Consider the following 12,976-nt stretch of genomic DNA (forward strand, 5'->3'; position numbering starts at 1 on the left):
ACCATATCCTAAGAGGCAAGCGGGTGGCAGGGGGTGCCGTAGGTGTAAATGACTCTCAGGCTTTGAAAAGCTGGTATCACTGGATCAAGTCCATCAGCTCTGTTGAATTAATTCCACTGAATAGTTTTCATTCCACTCAATGGTTTGAATAAACGTGCAACTGACTTTTACTGTTTTGAATTTCATTGTGTTGTTATTTTCCTTCGTGGAGCATGCAAATCACAATTCTGAATAATGCCTTTTAAATGGTAGGGTAGGGGACACTGGGGATGAGTTTATAGAACCAAGGGGGCAGTGGCCTGAAAAAAAATCAGGAACTATTGCTAAGGTGAGGGCACATGCTTTGTGTGCAGAGGTCCCGGGTTCGATTCCTGACATCTTCAGATGAAAGGACCAGGTAGCAATTGAGGGAATGAATGGTACTGGATTACAGATCCCAACACCACCGAGTATTGGTTGGATGGAAGTTGCAGTTCCAGAACACATGGAGCCTTGTAGCATCCATATCCCTGGGAAGAGATTGAGTTCTCCTTGCAACTTTGAGGATTTTAGTGCTTCACTGATGCTCTTATTTTACATACCCTCACCAGGGCATGCACATGAGGACCTGTGCATCAGGGACCTGCTAATTTACATAATATTAATGACATTTAGATACTGCCTTTCCTGCCTCTTCTGGGATCAGCAATGCATACAGAAGGGCTCCCCAGAAGTCTCCGAACTAGGCCCTGAATACTTCCAGAATGCTTAGCTTCAGTAAGGTCACTGCATCATTGACTTTCATCACACCAAGCATCATAAACCAACCAAGCAACCATTATCCAGTAATGCTTCAATCCTGCAGCCTTGCCAGGATTTTTCAAAACACCCTGGCTAGTTGGGGAAGACAGATCTCTGGACATTCCCTGGAATATCGGCAAGGATCAATGTAATATTAAGAACCTAGGAAAAGCCTGCTGGGTCAGGCCAAAGGGCACCTATCTAGCCATTCATTCATTCATTCATTCATTCATTCATTCATTCTATTTCTTTGCTGCTTTTCACTCACACAAGTCACAAAGTGGCTTACAAACAATAAATGACAATAACATAATAGAACATTACAAGTGCAACATAAATCATATAGAATAATTAGAAAATCGTAAGTAAAACAATTGCAAATAATCAGAAAATCAACCAGCTTCTATAAACACTACTAAGAAAATGAATAAAAATAAAATAAACAGCCTCCTGTTCTCACAGTGGCAGAGCAGTTGCCTCAGCAGGGAACCTGCAAGCAGGACCTGAGCACAAGCGCCTTCTTCCCTCCTGTGGTTTCCAGCAAGTGGAATTCAGACGCATTTACTGCCTCCATCCATGGATCAGGTCAATGACCCACCTAGTACAGCATCCTGTTCTCACAGTGGCCATGCAGATGCACAAGAGCACTCTGTCTGTCTGTCTGTCTGTCTGTCTGTCTGTCTGTCTGTCTTCTATAACAACGCTGATATTAAGACTATTCTATTTCCCACTCGATTGCTGAAGGTAAGTGTTTGGGAAAGAGAAGAGCAGGAAAGTACAAAGATCTGTTTGTTTGCAGAAAGGATACAGGATTTACCCCCAAGATTCTTTTCTGGCAGATTAGCCAGAGCGAATTTTGCAGGGTCAACTTACCCTGTGGTTGGGTCTTTGTGATTCAGCATGTTGGATGGAAAGGGGAGGAAACAAATAAGTGGAAAGGGAGTAGATCAAATTTCCCTTCCAGCATGGCTCTTTGAAGAGCATCCAGATGAATGAAGCCACTGGTGGAGCAAGCAGGTGCTCAGGTCTAATTACACTCTGTGTGTTGTGAGGGGAAAAGAAACCTTTCTGTAGCTTTCCATGTGGATGTGAGGCATTATCGGTCCTCCTCATCAAACGAAAGAAGAGAACAAAGGGGAGTGGAAGGGAGGATTACATGGGAAACTGATTAGCCGAGAGGCATGGGTAACAAACTGAATGCACACCATTAATTAATGCTAGAGTATTGGACTTATAACTGGGGGAGACCCGAGTTCGAATACCACAGGCTTTGGGGGTATCTTTTGGCAAAATACATTTTCTCTGCCAAATCTTTTCATTTGGCAGGGGAAATGTATTGTAGTGTACAGTGGGACCTTGGTTTTCAAGCGTCTCAGAAGCTGAACTTTTCGGAACCCGAACGCCGAAAACCTGGAAGTAACTGCTTCCATTTTTGAATGCACATTGGATGTCAAACGGCTTCCGAAATGTGTTTTTCCATTTTCCCCATTGAAATTGCTGACAGTCCTTTGCACCTCGGTTGTCAAATGTTTTGGAAGTTGAATGGTCTTCTGCAGGCATAGGCAAACTCGACCCCCCAGATGTTTTGGGACTACAATTCCCATCAACCCTGACTACTGGTCCTGTTAGCTAGGGATCATGGGAGTTGTAGTCCCAAAACATCTGGAGGGCCGAGTTTGCCTATGCCTGGTCGTCTGGAACGGATTACTTTCAGCAAACAAGGTTCCACTGTATAGCCACGTATGCCATCAAGAGATCACTGAAAGGCATACAGGATCCAAATCCATTAAGATCATTGCTGGAGACTCTGCTCTAGGTGATCCAACTTTTGGAAATTAAGCAAATGACAATTGCAGATAGGACCTTCTCTGCAGCATCACTCCATTTATGGAATACTCTGCATTTTTTTTTTATCATTTAGACAGCAAAATAAAAGAGTTTTATTTATTTAGGCTTTTAGGGAACAGGTGTGATGGTTATTTTTTCTCTCCTTTCTTTGGAGTCCTATATTTGGGACCTTTATTAGGGTCCAGAGATTGTATACTCATGGGAGTGGGAGAAGGTTGATGGAGGACCCTGGGTGAGAGGCAGGGAAATGTTGGCCTCCCAGGGTGAGAAGCTGCGAGGAGAAAGGAGAGATCCCAGGTAGGTGTTAAGGGGAAAAAACACTGGCTTGCATTGGAAAGCGTCCATACAAATACAGGAGTTCCTATTATACATGAAGGTGTCAACATTCCTTAGAACATTCCATCAAAAGACACGTTGCAAACAGTCCTACAAGTGTGTGTGTGTATCTATAGTTATTGTAGTTCTGCTCCAGGAAAGCACATGCCCATCAACCTCCAAGACACATTTGTAAACTCTTCACTGCTTCCATGCACACAAGGTACCATTTTATCCATCTTTGTATTCAAGGTGAATCCAGACTAGACTACCAACCTCTAGGGGAGTCTGTTTCATATAATTATCAGTATTCAAAGAATGATTGTAGGTGTTGTGGCTTAACAGCAGGTGAATAGCACTTATCTGAATATTAAATAAAGTACAACCAGCTTTCAGAGTTTCACCCCCCTGGAAAAAAAAAACATGCTTTCAAAGTCATTAGTACAGAAGACCAAAACGGTAACTATAGTGACACCCTAAGTTTTTTCTTTCCTTTTTTTTAAATAGAGGCATATTTTTACACTCAAATTCCTCACTGTTACAGATACTTTGGCTTGAACATAGATCTATACATTAGCAGGATAAGCAGCCCTAATTAACATGATTTGTAAATATTCTCTCTCTCTCTCTCTCTCTCTCTCTCTCTCACACACACACACACACACACACACACAAATTCCAAGCTGAATGAGCGTCAATACCAGGTATTTCAAATTCATTTGTTTTTTCTGGTTCATTTGATTTATATATTGCATTGATATCTACCCCACATTTCCTCCAAGGATCTCAAAGTGGTATACATAGTTTTCCTCCTTCCCATTTAATCCACCCAACAACCCTGTGAAGTAGGTTAGGCTGAGAGGCAGTTTTTGACCCAGGGTCACCGAATGGGGACTTCAACCTTAGGATCTCCCAGGTCCTAGTCTAGCACTCTAACCATTGCATCACACTGGTTGCAGATTTACTGTAGAGCGACACTGGGTGGATTTGGAGTGGATTTTAAATGCTAAGATACAGTGGTACCTCGGTTTTCGAACATAATCCATTCCGGAAGACTTCGAGTTCTGAAATGTTCAAAAACCGAAAACTCAATAGCCAACAGCTAGGCCTCAGGATCTTACACTCAGCTGAGTCGCATGGCATGCTTGACTTTTAAGGCTTGTTCGAAAACTGAAACATTTACTTCTGAGTTTGCAGGTTTCGAAAACAGAAATATTTGTCAATGGAGACGTTCAAAAACCGAGGTACCACTGTATTTAGATCTGCGTGGCAAAACTCAACATGTTGATAAAAGACCTCAAACATGACCTGAAGGTATGATCCTGTAAAGCTGGTTATCCCTCAAGAAGTCATGGCACATCACTGATCTGAATTTCCACTTGACCCAAAAGATAAGCATGGTGAGTCAAAATGTGTAGGTATTGGTACTGTATAAACAGCACCGCAAAGAAAATAAAACTGGGCAGTTGACCCAAAATGGGAGCTCAGAGAACAGGTGCTCTCACAGGCTTGCCATCACCCATCACATGATGGATCTGCAATTTGAGCTGAAAGAAGGTATGAACGTGAGAAAGTATGCGGGCCTTTTTCAATTAGGAATACAGCTGTGAATATGGTTTATGTAGAGAATGGGGCCTCTGGTGTCATTTATTCATAAATACCCAGAAATAGGGCTCTGGTAGGTCCTTCATGGAGCTATACTCTACTGGAAGCATGGGTGGTACCCAAAGTTATCCTTGCCAAATGATGATAGTCAGTCTTGGTTGTTCAATCAGAAGCGGCACCCCCAAGAGGTCATAAATGTATTTTTTCTTACTATACTTGCATTCATATTAACTGTTGCGTTGTTGTTGTTGTTGTTGTTGTTGTTGTTGTTGTTGTTGTTGTCGTTGTCATCCCACCTTTTTCCTGACAGGAACCCAAGGTGGCTTACAGATAAAATTGAAACAGCAAAAAATAGGGGGAAACCCAATCATATCTATATCTATCTATGTTATAAAAGATTGCATAGATTTTATGCATTGATATTCATGCCCTCTGTCGTGAACAGCCCTGTGGCCCTTTGACGAAGGGCAGTGATATACAGTGGTACCGCAGGTTAAGTACTTAATTCGTTCCGGAGGTCCGTTCTTAACTTGAAACTGTTCTTAACCTGAAGCACCACTTTAGCTAATGGGGCCTCCTGCTGCTGCTGCGCCGCCGGAGCACGATTTCTGTTCTCATCCTGAAGCAAAGTTCTTAACCCGAGGTACTATTTCTGGGTTAGCAGAGTCTGTAACCTGAAGCGTATGTAACCTGAAGCATATGTAACCCGAGGTACCACTGTGCTTCAAATACTGTCCACACAAACAAACAAAAAGATGAAGTTGTGATGCCTATGTTCTACCTCCACTGTTGGAGGTGGGATAAGGCGTGGACCTCCCAAGCCCCACTGACCCCAATTAATTGCCTATTGCTTCCCCAACAGCAACAAACCAGTGCATTGGAGGTTAGAAAGTTGGACTTGCCTTGGGGAGGCCAACTCCGGAATCCCATCTCACAATGAGCTCCCCTCATAGTCTCTGGCTAATCACATGTGCTCAGCCTAACTTACCTCACAAGGTTGTTGTGTCAGTGAGGTGGTGGTGGTGGTGGTGGGGTTTGTCACTCTTACCCAGGGGTAATCAACCTGGTCCCTACCGCCCACTAGTGGGTGTTTCAAGATTCCAGGTGGGTAGTAGGGGGTTCTACGGCGTATGTTACTGCATTACTGGTGGACAGTAAGGAAATTTTACCATTAAGAAAGATGCATTAGTGGGCGGTAGGTATAAAAAGGTTGACAACCCCTGCTCTAACCTGTGCCACCCCCTTGAGCTCTTTGTAGGAAAGGCAGAGATATTGTAAATTCATAAAGTAAACAAAGTTGTTCTCCCCTTCCTCTGAGTGAAACAACCTTGGCTTCTGTCTTTGCTCAGATGTTTCATTTTCCAGGGCCCTCTTTTGTTTTTATGCCTCTTTGAAGTGGTTTGGCCACTTCCACGCTGAAACTTTCTTTAGAAAACTTCTCATAGTAGTTTGAGTCCCAAATAATTACTTTTGGAACGAGCAACCGGTTAACCCCCTCCCCCTCCCCCTCCCCTCCTTTCCCGGAAACTCCGACAGGGATCCTGGATTAAAACAAAAAACCACACAGGTTGACAGAGATGTCTGATTTTATAGATGTGTAGTTCCTTTGAAAAACTCCACTAGCTTAATTATTAAGGGGATTTGTGCACACAAACATTTCTGTATTTATTTATATTGTATTCACCAAGTTTTTACATCATATATAATGTTCACAGGAACGTAAGAAGAGCCTGCTGGATTAGGCCAATGGCCCATCTAGTCCAGCATCCTGTTCTCACAGTGGCCAACCAGATGCCTGTGGGCAAATAGTGAGCAGGGCCTGGGCACAACAGCACTCTCCTCTCCTGTGGCTCCCAGGTATTCAAAAGCATTGCTGCCTCCAACTGTGGAGGCATAGCATTGTGGCTAGTAGTCTTCGATAGCCCTCTCCTTCATGATTTTGTCAAATTCTCTTTTGACGCCATCCAAGTTGGTGGCCATCACTACCTCTGGGAGCCAGTGTGGTGTAATGGTTAAGAACGGTGGACTCGTAATCTGGTGAACTGGGTTCGATTCCCCTCTCCTCCACATGCAGCTGCTGGGTGACCTTGGGCTAGTCACACTTCTCTGAAGTCTCTCAGCCCCACTCACCTCACAGAGTGTTTGTTGTGGGGGAGGAAGGGAAAGGAGATTGTTAGCCACTTTGAGACTCCTTAGGGTAGTGATAAAGCGGGATATCAAATCCAAACTCTTCTTCTTCTCTTGTGGAAGCAAGTTCCATAGTTTAAGTATGTGCTGCATAAAGAAATAGAATCACAGAACTATGAAGTTGGAAGTGATCATCTAGTTCTAGTCCAACCCCCTGCAATGCAGGAATATGCAGCTATCCCATATGCAACCTTGGCATTATCAGGACCATGCTCTAACCAACTGAGGTCCTTTCTTTCATCCATAAAAAGGTAAAGGGACCCCTGACCATTAGGTCCAGTCGTGGCCGACTCTGGGGTTGCGGCGTTCATCTCGCTTTATTGGCCGAGGGAGCTGGCGTACAGCTTCCGGGTCATGTGGCCAGCATGACTAAGCCGCTTCTGGCGAACCAGAGCAGCGCACAGAAACGCTGTTTACCTTCCCACCAGAGTGGTACCTATTTATCTACTTGTACTTTGACGTGCTTTCGAACTGCTAGGTTGGCAGGAGCAGGGACCAAGCAACGGGAACTCACCCCATCGCGGGGATTCGAACCGCCGACCTTCTGATCGGCAAGTCCTAGGCTCTGTGGTTTAACCCACAGCGCCACCCGCGTCCCATTCTTTCATCCATACGTCAAAGTAAAACAAACAAAAACAGAACGATAATAACAAAACAACCAACAAGTGTGGGATAGCAAAAGTGTAAATCAAGCAATTCGACTAAGGAATGCCAGTTGAAAATGGAATGTGTGGTTTGAAGAAAGATGAGTGTAAATCTTTTTTTCCCCCTTTCTTTTGCATTTTTATTTGGAAGCAAGCCTCATGGAGCTCAGAGAAGCTGACTTCTGAATCGTCATGCTTAGGTCTGCACAAATTCAGGCTTAGGGATACAATTTCGATCAGCTGTCAAATTCCCCTAAAGTGAAATTTGATGTGAACTGAGCGATGGGTCAGAGTGAGGTCCTGCAGGCAGGCTTCCCATGGGGGGTGGCATCTAGTTGGCCACTGTGAGTAGAGAGTGCTGGACTGCTTGGGCACTGGCCTGACTGAGCAGGATTCTTCTTATGCTTCTATGAGCTCCTAAGTTGGAAACACCTGCAGGTCCTGGGGGAGGGGGGGAATGAAAACATCTATATAGCCAAGCAGAGTTTTCCAGAAGAACTTTCATGGACGATGTATCCAGATTTGTGTTTTGATGGGGGGGAAACATGGTCTGAAAAATCAGATCTGAAATAGCCAACTTCAGAGGTCTTTTCGTGCAATATTTCAAGACGCAATTAAAAAGAGAAAAGAACCCAGTGCATTGCTATTAATTGTGTGTACACCACTTTAGCTAACATTCTGCATACACAGTTTTACTGAGCCCAATTTTTTTTTGATGTTCAAAGCAGTTCAAGAAATATATATATATATATATATATATATATATATATATAATGAAAATAAGCACTTGTCAAAAATGATGATCTCCACTGGAAAATAAATGTTTACTAAAGACTTCTTTCTGTGTTCTCTTACAGCATTAATAATATTTTCTTTCTCCAAAGTTTGCTTGCATCCTTCAAAGAGATTGATTTCGCTGGGAAGAACAAACATATGCAAATTTAAAGTTGACTGCTGCTAAGCTCCCTCCTCACCCCCTCCTTTTCCCCACCACAAAGAAATGCATCAGATAATTCCACATCGTTGAGTCTCCTGTAGGCATGTATATATATCTATTCATCCTTCCTCCATGCCCAGCAATCATGTGCTATGCAGGTATGGTCCATCTGGGGTTGATGGACTGATTGAGTTTACTTATATGCTACTTTTCCACAATGAGGTGTGCCCAGACTGGCTCACAGCAAACATTCAAAACCTCAAAGTATGGAACATTGGAAATACAAATATATAAACTACCAAACGCATCAGTAAATTCACACATGACAAAAATGGGAAAACAAACAAACAAACAAAGGCTTCAGTACATAAATACAGAGCAAAACAAGGGTTAATTTCCAATAAAGTTTCTGGTACTGGTCTTGCTGCCCTCCAGGGAGCCTGGCTTAAATACAGTTCAGAGGGGAAGGTTAGGTGACACACAGCTGGCTCCCAAATCTCTCCTCCAGAGAAGGCTGCCAGCAGCAAAACAGAAATGTTGGGAAGGGCAGTGATAGTATGTTTCTTCCACAGACTCCTGAAAGTACTAACTGCTGGTCCAGGTCTTACTGCACTTCAAAACATCACAGCAGCTTGGCTGGTTAACCCCGGGATACTCTTATATTGGATTACACAGAAGACTGCCTTATGCTTAGTTCATGGGTAGGCAAACTAAGACCTGGGGGCCAGATCCGGCCCAATCACCTTCTCAATCCGGCCCACGGATGGTCCGGGAATCAGCATGTTTTTACATGAGAAGAATGTGTTCTTTTATTTAAATGCATCTCTGGGTTATTTGTGGAGCATTGCAATTTGTTCATTCCCCCCCCCCCCCCGAAAAAAATATAGTCCGGCCCCCCACAAGGTCTGAGGAACAATGGACTGGCCCCCTGCTGAAGAAGTTTGCTAACCCCTGGTTTAGTTAGACCATTGGTGCATCTAGACCAGGGGTAGGCAACCTAAGGCCCGGGGGCTGGATGCGACCCAATCGCCTTTTCAATCTGGCCCGCAGATGGTCCAGGAATCAGCGTGTTTTTACATGAGTAGACTGTGTCCTTTTATTTAAAATGCTTCTCTGGGTTATTTGTGGGGCCTGTCTGGTGTTTTTACATGAGCAGAATGTGTGCTTTTTTAAAAACATGCATCTCTGGGTTATTTGTGGGGCATAGGAATTCGTTCATTCCCCCCCTCCAAAAAAATATAGTCCAGCCCACCACATGATCTGAGGGGTGGTGGACCGGCCCATGGCTGAAAAAGTTTGCTGACCCCTGATCTAGACCAGTGTTGTCTACACTTACTGGTAGCAGCTCTCCAGGGTTTGAGACTGGAGTCTCTCCCAAGGCTACCCAGAGATGCCATTGGGGGTTAAACTTGGGATGCTCTTATCAGTGAGCTATCGCCTTTCCCCATCCTTGTATCAGATGATCAATCCATACCTCTCAATAGTTGGCCAGCTAAAGTTTCTGAACTGCCTTCAGAGCAGGCTCCAAGTAGGGTGCATTGCAGTAGTCTTGCCTAACAGTCACCAAGGCACAAATTGTGGCCAATTAACAACAAAACAATTCTTGCTAATCATAAGGTGCTTATTTCCAATCAACAAAGCATATGAATGTGGTTGTGAGTCACTTATGGACCTCAGTCCAAACCAGCTAACTTACAGTCAACTTAGGAGATGCCTGAGGGACCTGTGGCCCTCCAGATGCTGAGGACTACAACTCCCATCATCCCTGACCACTGGCCATACTGGCTGGGGCTGATGGGAGTTGGAGTCCAACAACAGCTATGTGCAGAACAGGTGAGGTCAAAGAGATAAACAATTATACGACTTTCTGTAGGCATCTGAAGGCAGCCCTGTATCAGGAAGCTTTTAATGTTTGATGCTTCATTGTGTTCTTTTATATTCTGTTGGAAGCTGCCCAGAGTGGCTGTGCCAACCCAGTCAGATGGGTGGGGTGGAAGTAAATTATTATTATTATTATTATTATTATTATTATTATTATATGTGTGTGTTAGGAAAAATTCACACTGAAATGCTGATGAGGACTTTAAAAATAAAAAGAAATGTGGAGAACTTAATTTAAGGAAGGAAAAATGAGAAACTGGGAGAAGCCAAAATTGTCAAGGATTCTCATCCTTTCCCTGGAGGTGATGGGCTCTCCTTCACTGAAGGTTTTTGAGCAGAGGCTGGATGGACCATCTGACAGGGATGGTGTCATTGCCGTTTCCACTGCTGATCCTGGATGGATGATGGCGTTAGGCTAGATGCCTTCTCAGATCCATCCCAACTCTAAGCATATAAGATTCTAGGATATTTTACTATGGGCCATTAGTGAGTGTATGAATTGAAGCAGCCGTCTTCAACAACTAGGTCGGCACGCTTAAGGGGAAGGAGACAGGGTTGGTCTTGCTTTTTGCAAACAGATTCCTCCCCCCTCCCATAACCACATGTCAACTCTATTTTTAAAAACTATGTTTTAACCCTGATAGTACTGATATGCCCTAGTGGTCCAATTGCTTAAAGAAAAGAAAAGAAAAACTGCCAAATGCTCGGGTGCCACTAAAACAGTTCTGTGAATTCTGGCTCAGATTTACCCAAGCCCTGCTCAATGGAAATATTAGCATTTTGTCGTAAGCTAGAGCTACGATCTGCCAGCCCAATGTAAGGATTTAGTATAATTTCCCTGTATGAGCACAATGAAAATTAGTTGACTCTGCTAAGGTATAACTCTGCATATTTATCTCCAGCAGCTCCTGTAACATGATGCATTTATTTATTGTATTTACTTAAGTCTATTCTACCCTGCCTTTTCCACCCTTTGCCGCTAAGATTGTGAAAGACTAACATTTCAAACAGAATATAACGTGCAACTGATGCAATAATAAAAACCACTTCTTCCAACAGTGAACTTGGGTGGATCGTGCCAACAGGAAGGCTGGGAACCAGGGGGGAGCTGGAAAAGAAGGGGGAAGTATAGACCTGCTTCTCCAAAATTGGAAGAAAGGTGGGATAAATATATTAAATAAACAAGTAAGCATGCGGAATGCCTCTTGGGTGTAAGTGCCCTGCATTGTGGCCTGTATGCATTGCTTTGGGCTGATAAGGGGTGAAAGGGATAAGACTTCCTATGGAATCCTGCCCAGAGCTGTTCTACAGCCTGCAGCTGTGTTCAGGAGGCAAGAGGAGTGGGTGGGAAAGTTCTGTGGCTTCCAAATTGCTAGAAAGATATTTGGAGCTGGATGAGCTATCACTATCTGTTCCCTTTTCGCAAAAAGCAGAACTTTGCAACATATCTTTTAATTACATTTATCTGAAGCCTCTACGTATCCCACTGAGATAAGTATCGTCAAACAGCTGAAGTTTCAAAAGTTGATTAAAAAAAAAGACCCCAGTTGATTAACTAGATGAACTAGCCAATTAGCACGTCAATTAATTAACCAATTAAAATTATTACAGCTATCTCAGCAATAATATCATGAGGGTATTTAATTAAAATAGCAGCTTCCCTTGAGTGAATAGCACAGGCAAATTGTTTATTTTGGGGAGGGGGAAATCATCTGAAATACACAGCCCAAATCAAGGATGCACATATATGATTGAAAGCAGTGTGCCTCAGTCATTCCACAACATTAACCATGGAGGCATCTGCTTAGAACCCAATTTTAATGTCTACATGTTAAAATCTCCATTAGAGCCTACAGCTCCTGAAGTCACCAGCAAGTATCAGTGGAGGTTTTTGGCTTGGCATGGCCATCCATTAGTACTGAAAATCATCTGAGTGGAAAACATCTAGTTTTCCATTTTTAGGGCATTCCTGGACCACCCGGTCAAAATCCCCAGTGAGTCTTGATGACAGTTATCCCTGTGCTATTGCTAAATCATATTGACTGTTCAGCTGATAGAGATTCATGCACTTAGTGAGTCTCTCTTATTCCATGTTATTAAAATTGATTGTGGCTTTTGTTTTGGTTTTTTGTTTGGACATGATGGCTGAGGACTGGAGACCCCATGCACTAACCGTGCCACACCACACCACACCACACCCCAACATTCCTTATGAGAGAGCCGTCTCCTTGGAGTGCATTGGTGTGAATGTCAGTCAGATGGCCTGTATTTTATTAACTAAAACAGGGTCACAAGTCAAATACATGCTCAGGGTCAGTGAACAAATACAAAAGAGATTAGAGGAACAAAAGGATGTGACCAGAGGGAGAACATCCCACTGGGGGTTAATCTAGCAGGAATGTATTAAAGCATGTAAACTATTATTTCCTTTGTGGTGCCTCATATGAGACCTCATTTGTCTATCGCTCGCTGATTTGAGTGGATAGATCCTCTTTCAGACAATGCCTTGCAATGATCCATTTGCTCATCATGCTACCAAAGGATTGATGTCGTCAGATACAACAAAGTACAGTGGTACCTCAGGTTACGTATGCTTCAGGTTACATACGCTTCAGGTTACAGACTCCGCTAACCCAGAAATAGTGCTTCAGGTTAAGAACTTTGCTTCAGGATGAGAACAGAAATTGTGCTCTGGTGGCACGGCGGCAGCAGGAGGCCCCATTAGCTAAAGTGGTGCTTCAGGTTAAGAACAGTTTCAGGTTAGAACGGACCTCCGGAA

This window comes from Podarcis pityusensis (assembly GCF_964106645.2).
Source record: "Podarcis pityusensis genome assembly, chromosome: 8".
In the NCBI taxonomy this organism is placed as follows: Eukaryota; Metazoa; Chordata; class Lepidosauria; order Squamata; family Lacertidae; genus Podarcis; species Podarcis pityusensis.